General features: G+C 41.3%; 1 long non-coding RNA gene across 1 annotated transcript; it reads right to left on the minus strand.

Moving 5' to 3' along the window:
- Positions 1-6,221: 6,221 nt before the first annotated feature.
- LOC309663019 lies at positions 6,222-22,249 on the minus strand. The gene is made up of 5 exons (XR_014265073.1): positions 21,259-22,249; positions 20,670-20,745; positions 9,391-10,649; positions 8,140-8,313; positions 6,222-7,800 (listed from the first exon to the last, which is right to left on the minus strand). It is a non-coding gene; the product is annotated as an uncharacterized lncRNA (long non-coding RNA).
- Between the last annotated feature and the right edge of the window lie 4,997 nt (positions 22,250-27,246).

A 27,246-nucleotide genomic window follows, 5' to 3' on the forward strand; every position in this document is an offset into this window, starting at 1 on the left:
CACCCTACCTGCCCCGCGGGTGTGCTGCCAGTTCCACCCTGATGAACAGTTGTGGAGAGCCGACCAAGCGATGCAACTACTGAATCCCAGTGAACGATCCAGAGCATGAGGTTGTAATCCCTGCAGATAAATGTTAAAAATTCCTTTTACATATTTTACCTTATGCACAGGTAGAGCTGCTCTTCAGTTAAAATTTCAGTGCAGTGACTCCTTAGCGGTACAATCTCCGACCCAGTAGCATCCATTAGGAGAGCGGAGTTCAGTCAGGAAGGGGTCTCTGTTCAGACGGTTCGACTCACTCTAGATTAACGTCTCCACCATTCAGACACGGCCTGAGTACCAGCTGTCCACGTGCCCCGTGGTAGCAGGACCAGGTCACAGCTGAGTGAGGAATCAGCTCCATGGGTCTGAAGAATTTCAGCTGACCTGACCTGCAAGGCAGGGGGTCAGAGCAGGTTCCAGGATCAGAACTAGGTAGAGGGAGAAATGAGACATCGGGTCAGCTTACGTCCTAGAGCCCACAAAGCAGGATGACGATGATCTGTGTATGTGGGTGTGTGCTGTGTATGTGTTGTGGGTGTGTGTTGTGTGTATATGCGTGTAGTGTGTGTACTGTGTGTTGTGTGTGTGTTGTGGGTGTGTGTGCTTTGGGTGTATATGTGTTGTATATGTGCTGTGTGTATATACATGTTGTGTATATGCTGTGGGTGTATGTGTTGTGTGTATATGTGTTGTGTATGTGTTGTGGGTGTGTGTTGTGTATGTGTTGTGGGTATATGCATGTTGTGTATATATTGTGGGTGTATGTGTTGTGTGTATATGTGTTGTGTATGTGTTGTGGGTGTGTGTTGTGTATGTATTGTGCGTCTGTGTTGTGTGTGTGTATATGTGGTGTGTGTGTACTGTGTGTTGTGTGTGTATATGCGTGTTGCATGGGTATTGTGGGTGTGCGTATATGTGTTGTGTATACATTGTGGGTGTCTACTGTGTGTGTTGTGGGTGTGTGTGCACGCACACATGTATGTCTACTTGTGTGAGGAGGGCATCGACGCAGATTCGGCAAACTGAGCTCAAGGTCAGGAGGACAGGATCCAGTGAGGTGGGATGTGATCTGTGTCCGGCCAGGCAGTCCTGGAGGGACTCGAGAAGCAGATCCAGGTAAACAGCTGAGCTCAGAAGACTGGCCACACCTGTCCAGGTGAGGGCCATGACGGACAGCCTCATGGGATAACTGAGAAGTGCACAGTTACTTCAAGATTAACATAGAAATAACCCAAAATTGAGGCTGGCCAAGAGGAAACTAAAGACCAGGGAAGGAGACATGAAGTCAAACTTTCTGTCTCTTTCCCAGTGAGGATTAGAGTAAAATACAATTACCTGCAATATCATATATCTTATGTGATCTCCCTGGATCTGAGCTATAATTTCGCCCCTGAAACCTTCTATGCCTTATGCGTCTGGCATATCCATTTATCTCTGAGTAACTATTTACCTTTGCATCTGCTCATTTCTACATAGTTTCTCTTTCTTTTTCCTTGACATCTTAAGCTCTTTGTCTCTCAACTGACAACCACACACACAAAAGGAACGCCTGACTTTGCACCCTCATTTGGCTTTATTATGAATTCTGCTCTCCCGGTTCTTACTAAAACTGGGTTTCATCAGAATTAGAGGAAGAAACGTGCATATTTTTCATATAAATAATGCAAGGGACGGTGGCTGATGGCTGCTTTATGGAGCCCATTTCTTTTCCTGTTTCATTTAAAACCTCTAGCTTCTGATCACAGCGGTCACTTCACCTAGAAGTCCACTTCAGAAACCCTGGAATCTCAGAAAAAAAGGGGAGAGGACCGAAGGAGACAAGACAGAGCAAGACAGAGACCAGAATAGAAGCCGCAGGGGCAGAGGCTGTGCATCTCACGGGGCACCTGCCTCCGCCAGGAATGAGATCAGCTAGGGGCCAGATCTTGGTGACCAGTGAGGAGTGCACTGCGGCTCTACATGGTGAACTTCTTATGACCTTGGCCACGTCCTTGGCCGAGTCTATGTGACTTTCTCTGTGGAGGTGACTATAAATGCAAAGGAGCCTGGGAGCCTTGAAAGCCTCTGGGGCTTTGATTACTTGAGGGAAAGATGACCTTGGGAGAGACCTCTATCTTCTGAAATGCTGAGCAGAGGGTCATCAAGGTAGGTCCTTGTCTGGTGGTGTCGTGCAAATGTTGGCTTGATTTTGAATCGTGACTCTGCCACTTATGAGCACTGTGGCCTTGGACAAGTCACATGGCCTTTCTGCACCTTTGCCTTCACATCTGTAAAATGGGTTGATGGCACTCCTCTCAGAGGCTAATACTGAGACAAAGGGGACCCTGGGTTATAACAGCATCCAGAATGATGGCCAGCACAGGGTCCACACCCAGCAGCATGGGGGTCCCTCCTTCTTGGAGGCAGTGCCACCTCTCGAGGGATGCTGTCACGCACAGTTTGGGTATAAGAGGAGGAGAAGACGTTAAGTCTCCCTTAGGATTGATGTCATTTCTTTTTTGTTCCTCAAACTTCACTCATTTTGCTCTCGTGACTCTCCTTGTGGTCCCCTGAACCAGAACCCACAAGTCAGAAGCTTAGAGAAGTCTGGGAATGAGGCTTTGTGAATCTTGTTGCCAACTCTGCCCTGAGAGATAAATACATGTAGGCGACTCCGAGACCCAAGGAGATCACAGCCCAGAGCCCGAGGCTCTCAGTCCTTTGGGAGTCCCCTTTTAAACCCACCACTCCCCATCGCTCTAACTGTCCTGTCTGTGCCCTTTCTCTCCAGGACCGGCCCTTCCCTGCAGCGGGCACCGTTCCTGGCACCGGCTGTGGGGACTGCACCCTCCGTGACACGCAGCAGTGCACGGGGCCTTCCCTGCCCTGTGCGGCGGGATTCTGATTCCCGACATCTCTCAACTCTTCTTTGCAGCAACTTCCTAGCTCTTCTCCCTGTTTCCACACTTGCCTCCCTCGGTACAATCTCCTCACTCAGCCAGGTAACGCCCCTGACACTCACGTCTGCCTCGGATCCCGCAGGGACCGGCTGATGCTTGCAGGACAACCAAGGCCCCTCCTGGCAAGTGGACATCCGAGTCCCAGAGGACCACTCCCGTGCTTCCGACGCTGCTTCCGAAACCATCCCAAACAGGCAGCAGCACCCACCGTGCTCTTCTCATGGCCCATCTCTGATTTTTCCTCTTCTTGAACTTCTAATCACCCGTTTCTGTCTGGAAAGCTCCTTTCATCCCTCAAAATGCAGCTTAAAGATCTCTTTCTTTGAAAAGCAATTCTATAATCTGCAAGGCAAGTTTCTGCAGCCATCTCAGCAGCTAGGGTAAATATCTACTGAGAACTTTCTGTGCGTTCCGTTCCTCCAGACCCTGGGGATACAAAGGTGAGTAAGAAATTCTGTTCACCAAAATCTTTCCAAAGTGGGGAGAGATAGAAAGTTAACAGCCAAACAAAATACATGGTGATCAGAGCTAGAAAAATTAGAAGTGATATAAACATGAAAGTTACCATTTGCGGCATGCCTGGCAGTTTTGTTGCTTCCCAAAGATAAGCTCACGTACATTTCACACGATATATAAAACTTCATTGAAGTAGGTGATAGGCTTAAATATTAAAGTTAGACCTATAAAATTTTTAGAAGAAACTATTGCAGAAAATATTTGTGATCATGGTCTAGACAGTGATTTTTCAGGGCACAAAAACCCAAACCGTGAAAAAAAAAAAATGATAACATGGTTTTCATCAAAATGAAAAACTTGCTTTTCCAGCTCTATTGAGACATAATTGACATAAAACATTGTGTAAGTTTAAGGTGTACAATCTGGTATATGTATATATTACAAAATGATTACCACAATAAAAGTTAGTTAACAGATCCCTAAAAAAAAAAAAGAAAAGAATTAGAGACAACTAACATTTCTGATTTTATAGATGGGAACGCTGAGGCCCAGAGATGTTAAGAGACTTGCCCATGGTCACACAGCTAGTACGTTATAAAGTCAGGATTTTAGAACCAGTGTTCTCAGCCATTACATCGTGCTCCCTCTTGCTGGCTCTCACCACTTCACAGTCATCCAGTGCTAATGGCAGTATCACACAGCCACAATCCAAGGGTCAGGGAGGAACCGTCACAGGCCACTGTCAGCCAAGATCCAGCTGCACAGCCACATTCCCACGGTGGTCCTAGCCTCCCACAATCCTGATGAAGACATGCACACTTGGAGTCATGTGCAAAGTTACAGAGCATGCAGTAGCAACTCAATCACACAGGAACCCCTCTGCTGCTAGTTCCCAGGGGCCTGAAGTCCCTGCCCTGGGGGCTCCAAGAAGTCCACTATTTAAGATAGTTTAACAAAGATCTGGAAATGGGTAAACTTTATCCACTATCCAGATGCAAATATGGAGATGAGTGTGTGTGCATTTCAGAGACCCTGGAAGTAATGCAGTGCCCGAGGGACACTGAGTCCAGTGGGCTTGGGGGTTGGTGGGTGCATGGTGGGGGGCTGGGGGTGGAGCACAGCGGAGAAACAGCAGAATAAGAAGAAAGCCGAGTAATATTCCATTGTATATATGTGCCACATCTTCTTTATCCATTCATCCGATGATGGACACTTAGGTTGGTTCCGTGTCCTGGCTATTGTAAATAGAGCTGCAATGAACATTGTGGTACATGACTCTTTTTGAATTATGGTTTTCTCAGGGTATATGCCCAGTAGTGGGATTGCTGGGTCATATGGTAGTTCTATTTTTAGTTTTTTAAGGACCCTCCATACTGTTCTCCATAGTGGCTGTATCAATTTACATTTCCACCAACAGTGCAAAAGGGTTCCCTTTTCTCCACACCCTCTCCAGCATTTATTCTTTCTAGATTTTTTGATGATGGCCATTCTGACCGGTGTGAGATGATATCTCATTGTAGTTTTGATTTGCATTTCTCTAACCGCATAGCACAGGGAGATCAGCTCAGTGCTTTGTGACCACCTAGAGGGGTGGGATAGGGAGGGTGGGAGGGAGGGAGATACAAGAGGGAAGAGATATGGGAACATATGTATATGTATAACTGATTCACTTTGTTATAAAGCAGAAACTAACACACCATTGTAAAGCAATTATACTGCAATAAAGATGTTAAAAAAAAAAAAAAAAGAAGAAGAAAGCCGATTGTGGAGGACCTTAGCCCAGACTGAGGATTTGTCCTGAGGATAATGGGGAGCTAATGGAATATTTACGGTAAGGTAGGTAAGGTGCCTCTCCCTTGGCTGAGAACTCTGGAGGTAGGCTTGTCAGATTTAGCAAATAAAAATACACGATACCCGGTTACCTTTGAGTTTTACACGAACAGTGAATCATTTTTATAAGTATGTGCCATATGATATTTGGGATGTACTTTTACTAAAAAATTGCTGTATATCAGATTGCATAGATATTTGGCAAATAATTTTTCAGTATAAGTATATCCCATGCAATCAGATATACAATAAATATTTTTTAGTGTAAGTATGTCCCAAATAGCACACTGGACTTACTTATACTAAAAATATATTCACCATGGTTGATATAAAAGTCAGATGTAACTGGGTGTCTTATGTCTTTTCTGGCAAACGTGACTGGAGGAGACTAGGTTTGGGAAGGAAGGTCAGGAGTCTGAATTCAGGGACATGATGGGTTTGAGATGCTGGGGGCCGTCCAAGTAGAGATGAGGGGTGGCCAGTCAAATGAGTGAGGGCCGGGGGCTCAGCCTGGGACAGAGGTAAAACTGTGGGATTCATCAGAGTATAAAGAGTGGAAGAAGCCTGCTATAGATGCATATGCTGCCTGATGGAAAAGCCAAAACCTAGAGGCAACGCATGAACACTCACTACCCCACGAGCCACTCCAGAAAATACTGACGCTGAGAGGATTACAACTTTGTTAGGGTTATTCTTTTTTTTAAAAAAAATTTTATTGGAGTATAGTTGATTTACAATGTTGTGTTAGTTTCAGATGTACAGCAAAGTGAATCAGTTAACCACTCTTATATAGATTCTTTTCCCATATAGATCATTACAGAGTATTGAGTAGAGTTCCCTGTGTAAAATGGTACAAATGAACTTATTTACAAAACAGAAATAGAGTCACAGATGTAGAAAACAAACTTATGGTTAGGGTTATTCTTAATAGTGAGAAAGTGGAGTAAAGGTGAGGTCGTTGGAATTTGAAGAGGTCTAGTGTGTTAAAGGGTGTCTACATGGACACGCTGTGACCTTTATACTTATATGCCACTTTATTATTTATAACATGTTTAACAGAGAGTTTGTCAGTGTTTCTACCAATGCTGTAAAGTATTTATTTCAATTTCATAAAGGATGAAATTAATTCAGAGAGATTTTGTATTATAATTTAGTCCATTGTAAGAAAGCCAAGGAGTGACAGAGCTGGAGGGACAAACCCAGCTGTATGACTCCAGGCACTCCTCCCCATATAGACCCTTCTGTACAATACAGAAATTCTGTGATGTTTTAGGGAAAAAATATCTGGAGCAATAATATGCACTCACTTTGCCCCCAGATACCATTCCATCTTATATTGACTCTTTAAAATGGCTAAGGTGTCATCTTCTCATAATACACACAGTCTTACTTGAACAAGGACCAAAGAAACACTGGCTGCATCCATCCATCACTTGGCCATCTCATGGCAAATGTAGAGCTCCGTATGTCTGCTGTGGTACAGTCACCAGCACTGACTGACCATGAAGTTGGGTCAATAATTGAATTCCCAGCGTCACAGCCTGTTTCCAGCAGTAACTTAGAAACAGACTTGCCATATCAAAGAAAATCTTTGTCTGCATAAGGACAGTCGGGTTTTGAAGCCTTTTGAGAGCAACCCAAACGACTCAAAGAGAGTTCTCTGCCTTAAATAGATAACAACCTCACTCATCTTCTTTACTGGTTGCATTTGCAGCAAACATAAATAATAATTCATATATATTTTTTCTAACCAGTAATTTTCTGACAAAATGTTTCTGAGCAAACCATGGCCTGAAATACTGGTGTTCTCTTAAAAGTGAAGAAAACTCCCTTGTGCGCTTCTAGATGGCATCTGATATACCTGTAAGAGTTTGAGCTTTCAAGGAAAGAATGGGACTTGAAGGAGCTGGTGATGTTTATCTCTAAAAAGAGAAGGCTTGTATGCATGCCTCAGGCATGGGGGTAAAATGAGGGTGGGAGGTGTAGGGAGTGACGGTCATGATTACCTGTAGACACTGGAAGAGCTGCCATGCAGGAGGACGTAGACTTACTCTCCATAGAGACAGGTTGTGAATGATAGGAAGGCAGATTTGGGTTAAATGTAGAAAAGAATGTTCTAGCAATTATTGCTATTTTAAAAAATGGAATGAATTACTTTATAAAGCACAGAGTCTCCTGTTCCTCGAAGAGTCTGAGCTGAGACTAGATGTCTGTTTGGTTATCTACTGCAGTGTAACAAATTATCCCCAAACTTAGTGGCTTAAACAACCACCATTTTATTGATTTGCTCAGGATTCTGTAATCTGAGCAGGGCTAGGTACGGACATTTCATGGGGCATCAAAGGATCCACTTTGAAGGTGGCCTCACTGAGGGCTGGCAGGTTGGTCCTGGTCGTCAGCTAGAAGCACAGCTGGGGCTGTTGGCTGGAGGCCTCGGTTCTCCTCCACGTGGCTGCTACACACGGCTAGGCTGGCTTCTCCCAAAATGGTGGTCACAGGGTAGTCAGACTTCTTACATCATGTCTGCCTTCCCCTAGACGAAAGAGAAGTTAAGATTTAAGTCTAGAACTGGCATAGTGTCACTTCCTCCACCTTCTACTGGTTGAAACAGGTCACTGGGCCAGAGCAAGTTCAAGGGGAGGAAACCCATAAGGATGTGCACACACTAACTTTATTGGAGGCACCAAATTTATGTTCTATCACAATGCCCCACTAGCTTCATTGTAGAGAAGATTCATTTTCTGGGTAGGATGTTGAATTGGCTGACCACTGATCTTCTTTAAATTCTAGAATTCTCTGGTTCAGTTTATTTTCAACTTACGGTTTCCTAGTACAATAACAGGCACACGATGACCATTAACGTGGGACTTACTGATTGATTGATTCCACACAACTTATCAATATATTTTCCAGCTGAGGCAGAGCCTTGGTCATCGTTTCACGGGAACACAGCTCTCTGTAAGACTCATGCCTTCTCAAACCAATCGACGATTACTCTTCACTCTGCAGATACCAGCTTGGTCCCAAGTAATTCATTTTATAAATGCTGTTACCAGACAGAAGCACATGTTATTGTAGTTTGCAAAATCCGTGCTGCAACAAAAGGAATAGTAGGGGGTTATATGCTATAACTTATCTATGTATTTATTTTGCTACCTGAGTTGTTTTTTTAAAGGTAAAGTTTCTCTTTATCATAAATGTAATACACACTCACTGTAGCAAATGTGTATAGAAAAGAAACATACAAAAAAGAAAAACAATCACTTACAATGACCTATAGATAACTAACTACTCCAGCCTTTTAATATATATTTTAATATAAATTAACATAGTTATATTATTCATTTTATTTCACCATAACTTATTTTCTATGATGCTAAAAATTTTTATGAGATCAAAATAATACATTTTATGTTACAATAATATTCAATAATATTATTAAAATCTTTATGAATGTTTTAAATTTCTATATGTAATTCTGCCATATGGGTGTACCATAATTTGCTTAATTATTATGCTAATCTTGGACTTTATTTAAAATTTTTTTAACATTAAATACCATATTAGTATAAATATTTTTTCTGCATAAAGTCTCTTTAAATTTAGAAATAGATTCTTATATATGTTCTTAAAATATACTTCAAAGAGATGCTTTAACATTTACTCATTTCATTCCACAAGTATTTATTGAGCACCTGTTATGTTTCAGACACATTGTTAGCTACTGAAAAAACTTGTGTGTTTATCGTGTGTGGAATATTTGCCAGGTACAATGCTAATGGTGTCTATATTAGTTTGCTAAGGCTGCCATGACAAATTACTACAAACCGGGTGGCTTAAACAACAGAAATTAGTCTCTCACGGTTCTGAAGGCTAGAAGTCTGAGATCAATCTGTCAGCAGGGCTGTTCTCATTCCAAAAGATCTAGGGAAGAATCTTCCTTGTCTCTTCCTAGCTTCTGATGGTTGTCAGCAATCCTTGGCATTCCCTGGCCTTGAACCTATGGAATAGTGACTCTCATCACTCCAATCTCTGTCTCCATGGTCATGTGACCTTCTTCTCCCTGTGTGTGTCCAAATTTCCCTCTTCTTATAAGGGCACCAGTCAGTGCGTTAGGACTCACCCTAATCCAGTGTGACCTCATCTGAACTTGACTGCGCCTGCGAAGACTTTGTTTCCAAATAAGGTCACATTTACAGATTCCAGGTAGACATGGATTTTTGGAGGATATTATTCAACGCAGTACAGTGTTCCATGAGTAATGTTTTCTGACTCTCACAAGTGTGTCAAACATTCTGAAGTCAGTTATCTTTTCAAGGGTCTTTCAGAGAAGAAGCTGGGGATTAGGTGTTCAAAACTGTGGGCTCCGACTCCAAGGCTCCCACCTGCAAACGCCAGCGATGCTGCTGGAGGGGCTATTTGTATCAGAGACCAACAGTCTGGGAGAAGGAGCAAAAGCGAAGGGCTTTCCCATCAAGAGGATAGAGATTCTCCAGCCCTGTGAGTTACAATGACCTCACTCCTTATTCTTCTCCTTCAGGAAAGGTGGAGGAGCCAGGGACTGAGGACAGAAGAGAAGGGCACTGGACAGGGATCCCTTGGAGCTCCAGGAGGAAAAGCCAGGAGTGGCCCCGGCAGTGCTTCAGGAGTCACTACAGCTACTACAGTCAGAATCCAGCTGTGGGGCTACAAGGTGTTCTGGGGCAGGTAGGTCATCGAGTGGTTCTGAGAGGTGCGGATGCTAATGGGAACAGAGGGAGCAGCTTTCAGCCAAGGAGACCTCATTTTCCTGATGAATTTTGCATCCGCCTGATGAGGACACATGGGTTGGCTTAAAAAGAGCGTCAGTGGAGCCTCTCTTAACTTCATCATTTCCACTCTCACATCCTAATGAGCACCTCTAAATTTGGAACTGACAAAAGGCTGCCAAAAGATGTCCTTTCAGAAAATAATGGGCTTAATGGGCCTTTTGACAAATGGCTGAGGTTTCATTTTCTGCTGCCCCCGAGTTTGAACTATTTTTCCTTTTTTTAAAGGAGGTGCTGTGTACATCTTTGTTTCCAATAATTGTATCTGAGTGGAAGGGAAAAGTCTCTGTGGAATGAGTTTCCTGTGAAACCAGATTTCAACCTTCTAAAATGAAATATTAGTAGGAAGCTGTCTGGTTTAAAGAGTCTAACTGTGAGAAGACAGTCTTCCCACTGACTGTCCTCAAAAAGGTAGGAAGAAGGCTCGTGGGAGCATGAAGAGTGAGCTCCACATCTCAGAGGGGCGGGCTCGTTGGTCCTTGGCTTCTTCCAACAGCTCGGGATGCTGCTTCTCTGGGACTGAGGCACAGGACATTTCAGATCTTGCTTCCTTAGAAACATGTTTGTGCCATTTCTATCTTGTTTTGTTCAATTTTTAGCAAGAAAGAAGAAAACTCCCTGTGAGTAGAGTGCGGTGGACTTTTCAGTTAAAACACTGAACGAAGCATATGCATTTAACATGTCTCCTCCTCCTTCCTCCATCCCCAATTTTAAATCAAGAAAATAATCCAGGGCTTCCCTGGTGGCTCAGTGGTTAAGAATCCACCTGCCAATGCAGGGGACATGGGTTCGAGCCCTGGTCCGGGAAGATCCCACATGCCGCGGAGCAACTAAGCCTGTGCACCACAACTACTGAGCCTGTGCTCTAGAGCCCGCGAGCCACAGCTACTGAGCCCGCGAGCCACAACTACTGAGCCCATGTGCCACAACTACTGAAGCCCGCGTGCCTAGAGCCTGTGCTCCACAACAAGAGAAGCCAGGACAGCAAGAAGCCCGCCCACCGCAATGAAGAGTAGCCCCCGCTCACCGCAACTAGAGAAAGCCTGCACGCAGCAACGACGACACAACACAGCCAAAAATAAAAACAAACAAATAAATAAATAATTTTTGTTTTTAAAAAGAAAATAATCCAAAAGAGAAGAAAATGCATTAGCACCAGAAACCAGGAATTGTGCATTTCAAAACTATGCCAGAAACTTCATGGGATCTCTGCAAAATGTCATGCGATGGAAACCAGATGGAGGGCATGGGGCAGGTTGCTGGACTTGTGGGCCCCACCGTTGTTGGGAAGGCAATGGCAGGGCTCCATCTAACCCTGTGGCTCGTGCTGCAGAGAAGAGAGGCGAGGGCGGGGGCATGCGCAGTGATGGGGAGCCAGCCTCCCTCCTGGCGAGTGTCCTGGAACGGGCAGTCCAGCTCCAGAGCAGACGGCTACTGGAGGCTCTCGTCACAACAGTGTCTCCAGGTGCAGGCAGGGACACCCTGACACCACGGGTGCTGTCACCCCCAGCTGCTATCAAGAGGCTTCATGGCAGCTGCAGAAGTGGGCAGTGACCTGCCTTGCTCAGCAAAGAAAGTCTTTGGTGCAACCATGAAGCCTCCATAGGTAATGCAACCTCTGACCTATAGAAAAAGCATGGTTAAGTCATGGCTTTCCTTTCTCCCTTATCTGGGCTTAGACACTTCCAGCAGTGTCCTGCACAGTGTGTCCTCATCTCTTCCAGAAGCCACTCCACTACCAGTGCTCCCAAATATAGACAGAACTCCCTGCATGATAAGCAAGCTGAGAAATACAACTGGACATTTGCAAGGAGTTGCTGGTTCCAAAAGGGATCAATCTAGGGACTCAGAGCAAACACCCTCTTCATCATGATCCCTAATTCTTGGGTGTGAAATAGGCTTCTTGAACCAGAAAGAAAGCTTTGGAGATTCCCTAATTTGCGTTCTCAGTGGATATTGCGCCTGTGAATAGAATGGTATGAGAACAGGAAAGAAAGTTTTCTGATGAAAAGTACAACCACTGAATTCAAAGAAAAAAATCACTGGAAGTAGGGAAGTTTAGATCAGAGCCTCCAAAATTCTCAGAGGAAAAGTCTGCAGAGATTAATAAGAAAAGCAAAATTAACTAGATAAATAAATAAGTGAACAATATATAGAGATAAATAGAGGTCATGGAGGACAAATTCAGGAGATTCAAAATATCTATCATCAGAATGGAAATAGCAACAAAGGTCAGAGACATAATAAAAAGATTTTCCTGTAATAGATGACATTTCACTCATACTTTTAAAAAGCCTTTTCCATAAATATGGTTCTGACTTCTCTTACATTCGTAACCTTCTCTATTTGGGCTTCCTCTCCTTTTTTTCTTGATTAGCCTTTTTAAAGAGTGGCTACTTTCAGGATTTCCTGAAGTTGCCCATTTATAAGAATCAGCTGGAGTACTTGATAAAATAACGGATTTCAGGGTCTTTCCTCAAATGTTCAGGATTTGAATTTGAGGAGGTAGGGGGACCTGGAAATTTAATTTCATCCAGCACAAGACGTTATCTTAAAATCATCTAAGTTTGGGTAACTTGTATATTGCCATGCCCTTTTCAAATAACTAATTTTTGATTTATTTAACACTTCTACTGTTTTTGTAATTCAGATATTTCTGGTTTTGTCTTCATCATTTCTTCCCTCAGAGTTTTGCTTTTCCCCCCCTCCTTTTCTAGATTTTTAAGATAAATCCTTAGTTTATTGACATTTTTCTTCTTTTCTCAAGTGATAAAAGCTTTTAAAACATAGACATTTTATCTGAGAATAGATTTGTCCAAATTATATGTTTTTTGATGAACCGTGTTTGCATGGGTATTATTTTCTAAATAGGTTGCAACTACAAGTTGATCCCTTTTATTAAACAAAGCCTCATTTACATTTTTTTCACTTGGATTTTGTTTAACTTCTAAAGTTTTTCTAAAATTTCGTTGCCAGTAAAGACCTTCAGTTCTATAACCAATTAGAAGAAATATAGTCAACTGACATCTAATCAAAATTATAAAGTTATTAGGATGGGAGTATAAACTTGTAGATAAAAGAGATGTTGCTAAGCAGAAAAAATAGAATTAAATATTAGAATACATCAATTTAGAGCAGGATTTCTTAACCTTGACACTACTGGCAATCTGGACGGGATAATTCTCCGTGGTGAGGCTGTCCTGTGCTTGTACGAGGCTTCGCAGCAGCCCTGGTCTCCGCCCACCGGATGCCGGTGTTAATATCAACACCGAAAGCTGTCTTCCAGAGGTAGAAACACCCCAGGTGAAAACCACTGAGTTAGAGAAAATGACTTCTACCTTTGCTGGAGGATGAATTTGGACACTTGCAGGTCTTAAACCCACCACCCTTTTCCCTTTCAAAATCCTTTCTCCAACACAGACTCACTCCCCTGGCCTTTAGAGGGGAGTGGAGACGGAGGTTGCTTTGAAAAGCACACAGTAATGTGCTTTAATCAATTTATTAATTCTTTTTCTGTCTAGGAGAGCTCATAGCACCTTTTACTCTCCATCCTTGGCAACAGAGGCTTAAGCCAATATTATTAAAATACCAACAAAAGTAGCTGGAACAATCCCCATAAGGCAATTATACAGCAGCTCCGTAATGCATGTTAATAGGTTCTCCAAAGTATTTATTTTACATCACTGAATGGTGAGCATTTTTAAAATTAATTTTTTAATGGAATATTTCTTTTCTTTTAATTTATTATTTATTTTTTATACGATTTTGAAAGGTCACTTTCCATTTACAGTTGTTACAAAATGTTGGCTATATTCCTTGTGTTGTGCAATAGATACATCCTTGAACCTGTCTTACACCCAATAGTTTGTACCTCCTACTCCATCACCCCTATATTGCCACCCCCCCCCCCAACTGGTAACCATTATTTCACTTAGCATAATGCCCTCCAGGTCTATCCATGTTGCTGCAAATGGCAAAATTTCATTCTTTTTTTATGGCTGAGTAGTATTTCATTGTATATATATGCCACATCTTCTTTATCCATTCATCTTTTGAAGGACACCGAATGGTGGGCATTTTAATCTCTCTTTTGTAGTCAATAAATTGAGGCTCCAGGAGATTTAATCAATGGCCCAAAGTAATGTAAGTACCTAAGAGGTGGCAGACTGGAGATAGGACCTCAGGGTGGCCTGCTTCCCACGTGAATGATCTGATTTCTTAGTTAAGATGGAAGTCTGTTAACTGTGTCTTATTTGCCCCTCCCCCAGTTCTTATGAAATTACCCTTAAAGTTCATAAAACTACACTGCTTTTTCATTTTATTTCACCAAGTTAATATTCTGTTGTACAAAAGATAAGAAAACAAGGAAAGTCAGAAAATGTTCATGCTATTTGATCCACTAGTTCTGCTGATGGCAATTTATCCTAATGAAATGCAAGTAAAGCTATTTTGCAATAAAATGTTTACCATAGTGTTATGTATAACAGTAAAACCTTTAGAAAAATACAAATGTCTGAGATTAAGGTAATGAGTTACTAACTCTGATATAGCCACACAATGGATTCTTTTTTTTTTTTTTTTTTTTTAAAGACTTTAATTTTTAAATTTTATTTATTTATTTATTTATAGCTGTGTTGGGTCTTCGTTTCTGTGTGAGGGCTTTCTCCAGTTGTGGCAAGCGAGGGCCACTCTTCATCACGGTGCGCGGGCCTCCCACAATCGCGGCCTCTCTTGTTGCGGAGCACAGGCTCCAGACGCGCAGGCTCAGTAGTTGTGGCTCACGGGCCCAGTTGCTCCGCGGCATGTGGGATCCTCCCAGACCAGGGCTCGAACCCATGTCCCCTGCATTGGCAGGCAGACGCTCAACCACTGTGCCACCAGGGAAGCCCCCACACAATGGATTCTTATAAAAATATTTAAAATTATGCTTATGAAGCTATTTCACTAGCTTTTTTGTTTTAAGATAGATTTAATTGTAAAAATAAAATAACAGTACAAAAAGTACAAACATGAAAATAAAAATTCTCTAACTATTCCAACACTTAATACAGCAGTCATTAGGGCTATTGATAAATTTGCTGACTTCTCTTATTCTAGACGTAGTAGGATTGAACTTGCCTGCCCACCTCAAATTAGATGTGGTCATGTGACTCACTTTGGCCAATGAAAGGCGAGCAGCCATGAGCTCGCCCGTTTCCCAGCACCCTTGTCACGCTGCGTTTAATCAGTGTTATCAACCATCCGCGACCCGGTAGCAGGTAAGTATTTCCCTTTTTCTCTTGCCTTTCTTTGATTAGTGAAGTTGAACCACTTCATGCTGAAAGTTTGTAGTTATCCTTTGGTGACTCGTCAAGTCATCTAATTTTTATTGTCAGTGTTCTTTGCATCTTGGCCCATTTGCTGTCAGACAGGTTGCAAACATTTTATCTTTCTGTCATTTTTTCTTTCGACTTTGCTCATGATTTCTTCACAAAGCGGCTAATGTTTATATATTCAAACTGTATTCTTTATTTAAAGGTTTTGGTTTTATGACATTCTTAGAAAATGCTTCCCCACTTCAAAATTATGAATATTCACCTAAAGCTGTATTCTAGTGCTTTGATGTTTTTATTTTTTAATACTTAACTTTTGTATAATCTAGAATTTACTTTGAATTAAGGAGAGAATTCTAGTGATCGAGTTTTCTTTTCTTTTCAACTGGTTAATATATTGTCCCAATGTCATTTATTAAGCCATCTCTGTTATCCCCATTGACTTAAAATTATGCAGAGTATTTGATGACACGGGAACATGCTTATCACAATGCCATGTGTAAAGATCCAAGTGAAACAAAGTTGTAACTGACAGAATGCCCCCTATCTCAAACAAATGTGTTTATAGAAAAGTTTTGGAAGGAATTATATAATGCTATTTTGGGGAGAGTATTTTACTTTAATATTTTAATATATTTTCTAAAATTCCCACAAAGCATTATTTTGTTTCATAATCATGAAAAACATATATCGTTTGAAATTACTATGTTCTTGAACGAAGTAAGGAAAGGGGCCTATAAATTCAGCTTATTTTCCTCATAAAATTATTTTCCTTGCCTTAGCTATATTGCTCAAAGTTCTCTGAATTCTGGCAACATTACTAGTTAATTTTCTGCTATAGAGTGCTTCCATATCTCAAATTCATCACCCTGTAAACTTTCCAAGCAGTGGGGATAAATGTGAGTTTTCTCAAGTGAAGAATTATAGTGCGTCTTTAGTGAAAATGCAGAATCTTAGGAATGCAATTGGATTGTTCAAAGGGAGATAAAGTGATTTTTAGTGATAAAACTCAACTCACACCTCCTGCTGTTCAATGTTTGTTTTTCTTCCTTTTGCTTCTGGTTACAATAGATTTTGGAAATACCTCAGCTTTTCTTTTTTCTTTTTTTTTTTTTAGTGCTTTGAGAAGTCAAGCCACTTTCCTTTAAGGGCATCATGATAAATATCACCCCTTACAATTCACAAAGAGATTCTGTACAGCAGTGAAAATAGCTAGATCTGACCCTTAGGAATATGTTCATATGAATATGTGTATATATGTTTATATATTTATGATGGACTTCATAAATGTGATTTATGCAATTATATAAAACAAAAATGTGTACAAAAATAAGCAAATTACTGAATATTATATCCAGTAAGATATTATTTTTTATTTTATCATTTATTTATAAAGTATAAAGCATACAAAAAAAAGAGCTCTATATTATTTAGGGATGATATAGGAATGACATAAAGAAATACATGAGGCAAATGATAACTGTCTATCCATGTCAGTGTTAGCTCTGATGGGAGGTTCATTGAGGAGGGCCACATGGGAGATATAAGAAATCCTGTGAACCTTGACTCCTCCTGAAAGAGCTGAATCTGCACTTGGTGAAGGAGAGGAAAGGGGGAGTCCAAGGTGACTCCTGGATGCCAGAGGGAATGTCTGGGTGATGGTGGAACCATTCACCAAGATCCAGAATGTAGAAGGCTGGGTACCTTCTCCCATTCTTTCCCTTTCCAATCTGTGCCTGGTAGGGTTGATTTCTGTGGACGTTTCAACTGGGCTCCATCACCCTGTGATATCTGGTTGGGTTTGGCCCTGGGGCAGCACCAACAGAGATCAGAGGGTGGGAAGAGGAAGCCGCGGAGGGTGTTTATTCCTCGGCTCCCTCCATTTCAGACCGCAAGCTGACACCAGCTGCAAGCCCTTTCCTGCTGCACTCTGGGTGCCTGGAACTACCTCTTGCTGCTTCAGTCTGGCAGAGCTATGGCTCCCTGACATTGCTCATGCAAGGGCACATCATCTTTCCCTGTTGATCTTCTATTACTGTGCCCGTCTCTTGAAAATGCCTTCTTTATTAAGCTGTCCTCAATTACCCTTTTTGAATGAGTTGTCTGTTCCCTGCAGCTTTTCTGACTTGTGTAAGGAGTACGACAAATTAGTTTCCTGTGGCTGCTGTAACAAACTACCACAAATTCAGTGACTTAAAGCAACACATATTTGTCCTCTTGTAGTTCTGAAGGTCAGAAGTTTAAGATGAAAAGGCTGTATTCCTTATGGAGATGTTAGGGGAGAATCCATTTCCAGGTGTTTCCAGCGTCTGGAGGCTGCCACATTCTTTGGCTCATGGCTCTACATCACTCTACCCTTTCCTTCCATCATTACTTCTCTTTCTCTGACTCTGACCCTCCTGCATTCCTCTTATACGGAGCCTCATAATTATGTTCCACCCACCTCAATAATCCAGAATCATCCCTCCATCTCAAGATCTTTAACTTAACCACATCTGCAAAGTTCTCTTTGCCATGTAAGGTAAAATTCATAGGTTCCAAGAAGATTAAGAGGTAGATATCTTTGGGAGGCCATTATCCTGCCTACCAGGACAGATTTTTCAGGAAAGATGTTAAATTTGATTTTAGATTTAAGAGGCCTGTGGAAATTGGAGAAAATATAGAGTAGGCTGTTGGATATCTGGATCTAGAGGTCAATTTAGTTTTCAAGACCTTCTGTGTACATGGATCATATCACATTCCTATGTTGAAACCGATGTAAAAGGAAGACAAAACTTGTCTTCCCATATTTGGTTTTGCTAAATCCTATAAAGGAAGCCATCCTATTCCAACACTACTTATTAAGGTGGTCTTAAAGGTGGTCCTGTTCCTCTTTGAGTCTGCCTTTTCTATCTTAAGGATATAGAGCCTCTCAATTTTACAGTCTTGTAATTTCAGGCAATGGTTATACAAAGTCAAAGTGAATTATAGCACAATTCAAATCCAATGACCTCATATGCAGTTGATTGTTTTTAAGACTTGCACGTGCTGTGTTGACTCCACTATGGTACTTTGGGTCACTGACAATAGAGGTATATTGGTTATAAGTTAGGGTTAGCTGGATTTGGAAAACTGAGTGTTTTTATATCATAATGATAACTTTTACAGGCTTAGATTATTAATTAGTTTAAATATTACTTCATTCTTTCATTATCTAGGTGTCTTTGCACTTATACTTTGTTTGCCTCATTTTTCTTACTTATGACATAGTGATGGAATAATTTATCATGCTGTTGTCAGATTAAAGAGAGTAAAGATTCAAAAGGCTACTGTGGTCCTTGTAACATAGAAAGTACACGAAAGCACTAGTTCCCTGGCTGTTTTTCCAGTTGACCTCGTGTACTAAAATAATACACCACTAGCAAAACACTCATTCTTAGCAAAATTCAATTCAGTAATCACTTACTGAACACATGCACTAAGGAATGATAGGCATTGAAGCAGATACAGAGATGTATGGGCTACATCTTCTTCCCTTATGAGGTTTACAGTCAAATGAGTAAGGCAGACAAGAGCAGAAACAACCCTAATAGAGCATGTAAATGTAAATACATCTCTTTACCTACAATAACAGTGACAGTTTTAGACTGATCTCTCCAGCCTTCCCATCTGATATTCATTATTATACACAACTGCCATTTGGTGACAGCTGGTTGGAATTAGGGATGCAGTTTGTGGCCATGGAACTAAGAGGGCAGTGCTAACCAGGGTCATGGTCTCGTTAGCACAGAGCTCTAACCAGCTGAGCTCATCAGCCAGAGATGTACAAATTTGCCCAGGAAAATGGTACTGATGATAATCCTAGAAATAAAAGAATATTTATTAAAAGGAGAGAATCAGTAATGATTCCATAAAGGACTGTTTCAAAATCCAATTCAATGAATAATTAAGTTATATATTTTACATGTAAGGCACTGTGCTTGGGTATGAGGGAGATTGTACAGTGAATAAGTCGGGGAAGACGCAGTCTTACCCTCAAGAAACTGCTGACAGACTAATTGCGGGGAAGTAGCCTTGAGGGCAACTAAGACAGAATATGCCAGGGGCCTTGGGGAAAGTGCTGGGCTGTGGTGTTTGAAGGAGAGAGAATAGATTTGGTTGAATGGGTTAATGAAGATGTCAGGGCGATGGGACATTTGAAATAGACCTTGAATCAGGACCATGTGAATATACTCAAAATATTGCATATGCCTTATAGTTTATTTATTCAATTTTGCTTACATCTTTCTTGATTTTCTGAAACTATTTAAAAAATTAACCAAGTGGCACAAATTACATTACCATAAAATGCAAACACAGAGTCGAGTATGAAAGTCTCCTTCACTGTGGCTCTCATTTCAACTCCTTTCTCCAGATATTGCAAATGTGTATTATTCAGAACATTTTCTATGTGTTTATTTACATATATTTGTGCTTATGCAAATATTTGGGAAAACATTGACCTATACTATGTACAAAATCGTTCAGCCCTTGGCTTTTTAAAAAATTTAACAATATGTTTTGTCTTTTCCCATGTCATTCTTATAAATCTATCTCCTTTTTAGTAGCTGAATGGTTGTTTCTAGACCCATGCTGTCCACTATGGTATCCACTAGCCACTTGGGATCTATTTCTATTTAAATTTAAGATAATTGAAATTAAATAAAATTTAAAATTCAGTTCCTCAGTTGTGCTTACCACATTTCAAGTGCTTAGCAATCACAAAGATACTGTGCTGGACAGAGCAAATACAGAACATTTCCATCATTGCTAAAAACTCTATTGCGTGGAACTACGCCATGCTACAAATGCACCAGCGTTTACTTAGACATTCACTCTCTGTTGAAGAACATTTAGGGTCTTTCCCACTTTTCAGTATAATAAAAATGCTGCAGTGAACACCCTTGAACACCCATCTTTTGTGTACATGGGGGAGGGTTTGTGTGGAATAGATTTCTAGAATAGAAACGTCAGGGTTGCATTGCAAGCACACTTGAATTTGGATAGATAGTGCCAAATTTTCTCTTAAAAGGTTGCACTAGTTATATCACTTTAGAGCCTACTTGAATGCTCATTTTTCAACTGCTTACCAGCCCTGGAGATTACAAATCTCTACAATTTTGCCACCCTGATGGACAAAAAAAAAAAAATCCTGCTATCTTTTTAATTTGAATTTTTTGATTTCTTAGTGACATTGGGCATTTAAATATAATTTTTAATTACCTAAAGAAATGCATGAGTATATTTTTATTGTAAAACATTACAATTTCTTACCTGTCTGGTTAACGGTGGTCCAGAAGATAATTTATCTCTACTGACAAAGGTCGCAGATGTCCTGAACTGAACAAATCATAGGATGAAAAATGTGAACAGCCAATGAGCACAAGAAAAATAAAATTTTCTACTTGCACCAGTAGAAATGCAAAGTAAAATAAAATGTAAAAGAAAGAAATGAAAAGTAAAGTGTATGTATTATATTATATTATATTATATTATATTATATTATATTATATTATTAAGTTTTCTTGGCTATAATTGTTCCAGGCACTAAACAACAAGCACATTTGGGGTTCAGTATAAAATATTAAATAATATTGATGAATTCTATGAATCAGTACTGCAACTAGAATAGTCTTACAACATGTTACTTTGGTTAGTTGGTTTTTCTCGGGGGGGAGGCAGGGACGCGAAGAACGTGTTAGCTTCAGCGTTATCAGCGATACTTCTTGCCAAAGATTAGATTGAAAAAACTGAGCTGAGAGCAGCAGGCAGAGAATCGACTGACAGGCAACAGGGCAAACAACCCTTTGTTGCTAAGAAACGCCATCCTTATAAGAGTAGCAACTCACTCACCCCCATGTGAAAGCCGAGTGCAGATCTGCACCACGGAACCTGCTTCATGTGGAAGAAATCAGCTAGCGGTGGTCCATGGATGCACGCAGAAGCAGGAAGTAAAGATTCTGCAGCAAAGGTGTATAAGAGGAATACATAAAAACCGACTTTGGAGACCTGTTGAGTAAAATCCGTGTAATTCATAGACTGTCTAAAGATGAAGCTACCTGTCATCTTTAAGCCACACCCACTAGAAACACTTGAGTTTCCTGAGGTAACTGTGCAGCCTTGATTAAGACGTAATTAAGCCACAATGCCCATTGGCTTTGGAGGACCATGCTGGCTGAGTAGATATTTAGCGGTATTAAGCAGAGAATGTCGTGGCTGTTGTCATCTTCAGTGAATGCCTGGCAGGAGCTGAAGTACCCCTTCCCAGGAAAGGACCCTCATCCCCCATAGGGAGGCAAGAGCTGTGAGAGGTTGCAGAGATAGGGCCTCCAGTTAGACGCAGAAAGATGATGCACCACGTGGTTAAGGTCACTGAGATTGCCTGGGATTCATGAGTCTTTCTTATATACCAGCTAATAAAGACTCAGAACTCAGAGCTTGAGGTTTGGACAGACGGGGAAGAGGATGCCAAGGCTTGGCAGAAGGCAGTCAGACATCCGTGCACTGACAGGGTGGGCCAGAGCACGCCGGACCACGCAGGAGAGAATTCTAGAGCCTGCAGGAGAGGAAGGCAGCTCAGCTGAACTGTGCTTTTAACCCTGGCTCAGTAATACTCCCTCCCCGTCAGGACGGCAGAGCTGCAAATGGACACCACTTGGGCCATAGATTCTTCTTCTTTTTTTTTTTTTTTTTTAATAAATTTATTTATTTATGGCGGCGTTGGGTCTTCGTTGCTGCGCGTGGGCTTCCTCTAGTTGCGGTGAGAGGGGGCTACTCTTCGTTGTGGTGCACGAGCTTCTCATTGCGGTGGCTTCTCTTGTTGTGGAGCACGGGTTCTAGAGCACAGGCTCAGCAGTAGTGGCGCACGGGCTTCGTTGCTCTGCGGCATGTGGGAGCTTCCTGGACCAGGGCTCGAACCCATGTCCCCTGCATTGGCAGGCGGATTCTTAACCACTGTGCTACCAGGGAAGCCCAGGCCATAGATTCTTGATGGATGCATCCCTGTCTCTGCACACGGGTGATATGTAAATCAACTATACTTCACTTAAGAAAAAAAAAACCTATCTAAAAAAAAAATTCTAGGAGCTTGTCTTATCAGCATGGGTTCCGTTTAAAGGGTCATTTCTCATCTTCATAAAGATATATAGAGGTTTTAAAAACGTCCATAGGAGTTGTTATCTATAGATAGCTGGATTGGGTGGACCCTACTTCCTCACAATCATAATCATTTCCTGGTGTCCCAGGTGTGCAAAACCAGGAAATAGCCTGTAGGTGCTGTTCTAAAGGAAAGAAGGAAGGAAGGAAGGAAGGAAGGAAGGAAGGAAGGAAGGAAGGAAGGAAGGAAGGAAATAGGGAAGGGAGGGAGGGAGGGAAAAGAAAGAAAAGCAAGAATGAACTACTTATTAACTTTTAAAAGCTCTGTGTGTGTGTGTGTGTGTATGCACTCATGCATGCATATGTCTGAATGTCATTCTTGTGATTGTTAATATGGCCTCACCAGGGTCCTTTCTCCACCACTGATCAAATTCATCCTAGGAAACACCTTTATGGCAGAGTAGTGTGGAGCTGGTTCAGAGAACTACAAAAGAAGTCTACATTAATGTCCTCTTTGCTTTATTTATGGACTGCATTGGCTGCAGCAAATTTCCTTCAGTATTTAATTTCTTTCAGCAGAAATGCTTTGAACTGTTCTCGACATTTAAATAGATATATTAACACTCAGCATCAAAATACTAACTTTATAAATTTAGAAAGCTAAATTCTCTGATGTGAGATCATTGTTATAGAAGCACTGTGTGTGTGTGTGTGTGTGTGTATGTGGCTCACACCTCAGAGCCCAAAATATTCCCTGTCCTTCACTCCCCACAGTTTTGAATCTGAGAATCGCCTTCTGCCAGGTCCCTGTCGCCTATCTTCTTACCTCATCCTGAGCAGTTTTCTAGGTCTCACCTGCTCCTTCTCTTATGGACTGCATGTGTTCAGTTCTCCGAGCTTCCACCATGTTCCTTCTGTAATTCTGCACACTGTGCACACCCGTGACTATGTCCAAACCACAATGGCTCTCAAATGTGTATTTTAACCTCCTGTGTTTCTTCTATATCCCAACTCTTGCAGCCAACCATCCACCTGAGCATCCCCAATTCACCTTGCACACCAAGGAAGATGCGTCCAGATTAAAATTGGCAGTCATTGCCCGTGCCACCCTCTGTAAAACCCCTTCTGCCTAAGTTGTCTGCCTTCGTTGGTGGCACCTGCATGACCCGTGTTCACTAGAAACCAGGGAGTCATATCAGAATCTCTGCTCTCCTCATCTCCTCCCTCCAACCCCATCAGTGTCACCTCCTGAATCTCTTTAATCCGTCCCTCTTCTCCTCTCCCAATGCTATTACCTGAGACCATGCCAACACCCTCTGTCTTCTGGAATAACCTAAAGACATTGTTACGTTTGAGGTCTCCCAACCTCATCCCCTTCCTTTCGATCTATCCTCCCCACTGCTATACTCCCCAAGGGCATTTTTAAAAATTCAGGTGTTTTTGTTTTAATCCTTTGCATAAAGCCCTCCCCATCACCTACAGAATGAAGCTCTACCCTCATCGGTCCTCTTGTCTTGGATGCTCTTTCCAGACTCATCTCTTGCTGTTGCAGACACTTCCGCCTCTCTAGTCAACCTGAAATGTGTGTAGCTCCTCAGATAGGAATGTTCTTTTATGTCTCTGTGCCTTTGCATGTGCTGGTCCTGCTGCCCCAAGCTCCTTACTTGCTGTAAGTTCCACCTCATCCTCGCTAAGCTTTATCTCCGTTCAGCCTTTTCTGGTCTGGCCAGACTCCCTTCCCTGTGCCCCTTATATTAGCATTTATTTTAATTTATTGCGATTTTTTTTGTTTATGTGTTTGTTCCGCTCATGGAGTGTGAACTTCTCAACGTCCTCCTTAGCACAATCCCTGGCATGTGGCACATGCTTAATAATAAAGGTTTACAGAATGACCACGTGCACAAATGTCTGATGATTTGGTGCCATTAACCATGGTTTTATGGGGAAAGCAATTGACGGATGTACGAACTAGATGCATTCCTAATAATTTAGATAATGCCAAAGTCAGTCTTATATAAAATTAAGCCAACCAAGTACACAAGTATACCTGTACTAGGCTAAACTGTGCCCCCATTCAAATTCGTGTGCTTCTCAGAACCTCAGAATGTGACCTTATTTGGAAATAGGGTTGTTGCAGATGTAATTAGTTCACATGAAATCATACTGGTGTAGGGATGGCCTTTAATCCAATATGACTGGTGTACTTATAAGAAGAGGAGAAGAGACACAGACACAAAGGGAGAATGCATTGTGACAAAAGAGGTAGAAATTGGAGTGATGCAGCTACAGACTGACAATGCCAAGGATTGTTCTCAACGCAAAAACCTGGGAGAGAGCCCTGAAACAGATTCTCTTGATGAGTCTGGCTAATGGTTTATCAATTTTGTTTATCTTCTCAAAGAACCAGCTTTTAGTTTTATTGATCTTTGCTATTGTTTCCTTCATTTCTTTTTCATGTATTTCTGATCTGATCTTTATGATTTCTTTCCTTCTGCTAACAGATTCTCTCCTAGAGCCTTCAGCAAGAGTTTGGCTCTGCTGAGACCTTGATTTCAGACTTGTAGCCTCCAGAACATTAAAAGAATAAATGTCCATTGTTTTAAGCCACCCAGCTTGTGGCACCTCATTTCACTGCCCTGGGAAACTAATACAGCACTGCAGCCTGAGTTCAAGATCCCTAGGAGGAGGGAGGTAGGGATGCCAATGAGTTATGGCATCTCCTTCCAACAACAGTTGATCAGCGTGAAACGCGATATGCTAATTAAAGTTTCCTTTCTCTTTCCACAAATGCCCCCAGTGTAATGACAATGACTGAGAACACATCCAGCAGAAAAGCCGAACGAATGGCAGATAAAAGTGGTGGAAAGATTGTGCATCAAGGCCAGAGTTCCTTCCTATCTTTTCCTCTTTTGACTGATCTTTAAACAATTTGGTCCTTTAAACCATCATGGGATTCTAAGTGAACTATGAGACCACTTTATCTCTAGATCCAAGCATTCTAAGAAAGGGGATGAGTCAGAGAAAAGGCAAATGGCCAGGCTCAAAGAGAGAGGGGGAGGGGAAGGGCAGCAGGGCTGGGGAGGGAGAGGGGATGAATCCTGGGGCCTTTTGAATGTTCCTCTCCAGTGAAGAAGCTTCCAGGAAGGTGTCTCCTGGCCCCTCTCAGCTCTCTGGTGTTTTCCATTATCCTATTTGTCTGCTCTTGAACAAATGCCAGGCTGGTTTTTTAGAAATTATATTTTGGCTTTGTAATATGTATTCACATGTGATAGGGCAAGATCCTCCCTTTATATTCTGTTTCTAAAGGTGACAATGGTGAACTGGAAAGCTTCAAAGAAAAACTAGCCTGTAGGATTTGTTTTTGAGTCAGAAACCTTTGGAGGTGGCTTGGCTATTCACATAATTTTTTTTTTCTCCCAAGTCCATATTTCAGTAAAGTTTTATATGTGGGGAAGAATCCCCCTGCAATTTTGATTGGTATTGTTTGAATCAATAGATTAATTTGGCAAGAAATATCTTTATAACATTAAATTATCCTATATAAGAATATGGAATTTCTCTCCATTTATCTAGATTATTTTCCATGTCCTTTATTAAATTTTGGTGCTTAGAGATGTTTAGGGTGTTCTTGGTTAATCCCTAAATACTTATAAATGTTTTGGTGCTTTTGTAAATGTTTTCTTATTTCTTATTTTATGTTCTAGCTGGTTATTGCTGATGTTGATAAGTTACATTGATTTTTTTGAACTAATCTCTAATATGGCAAATCTATAGAATTATTTTATTAATTCTAATTGTTAATCTGTTGTTTTCATTTTCTAGGTGGAAGATGACGTCATCCTCAAAGAATGATAGCTTTGTATTTCACCTACTAATCTCTTATTCCTCTTTTTTCAATTTGAGCCAGGACTTCCAGTTTTATGGCAAGCATTTGCATTGATAACATTTTTGTGTTGTACACAAACATAAAGAGAATGCAGCCAAAGGTTTCCACTGAACATATTTGTCATAAATTTGGGGTATATAACCTTTATTCAGTAAGGACATTCCTTTCTCTGCCAGGTTTGCCAGCCGTCAAATCTGGCCAAATACTTTTTAAACATGTTTGGAGGTAATTGGGCTATTTCCTCCTAAGTCTATGAATGTGGCAAATTACACTGATTCTTTTTTTTTAATTACACTTTTATTTATACTGGCTATCTTCAAAAATAAAATACAGAAAAATAAAGAGAAAATTAAGATTTTTAAGTTATAGTACAAAGATCCTACATATACTCAATTTCTAGAATTATTTCTTTAAGGACATATGTAAATATATAAATCTGTGGGACAGCACTCCATTAATCAATTACTATAGTGGTGTAAATAATACTCTCAAATCAATTGACCTTCTTAAATGAGAAGATCAAGAATATCCCATTAAATAAGAGTTCTGCCACTGGACTTCCCTGGTGGTGCAGTGGTTAAGAATCTGCCTGCCAGTGCAGGGGACACGGGTTTGATCCCTGGTCTGGGAAGATCCCACATGCCGCGGAGCAAGCCTGTGAGCCACAGCTACTGAGCCTGCGCTCTAGAACCCGTGAGCCACAACTACTGAGCCCGCATGCCACAACTACTGAAGCCCGCGCACCTAGAGCCCGTGCTCTGCAACAAGAGAAGCCACCGCAATGAGAAGCCCACGCATTGCAATGAAGAGTAGCCCTGGCTTGCCGCAACTAGAGAAAGCCCATGTGCAGCAAGGAAGAC

The sequence above is a fragment of the Balaenoptera physalus genome, assembly GCF_965194825.1.
Source record: "Balaenoptera physalus genome assembly, chromosome: 6".
Lineage (NCBI taxonomy): Eukaryota > Metazoa > Chordata > Mammalia > Artiodactyla > Balaenopteridae > Balaenoptera > Balaenoptera physalus.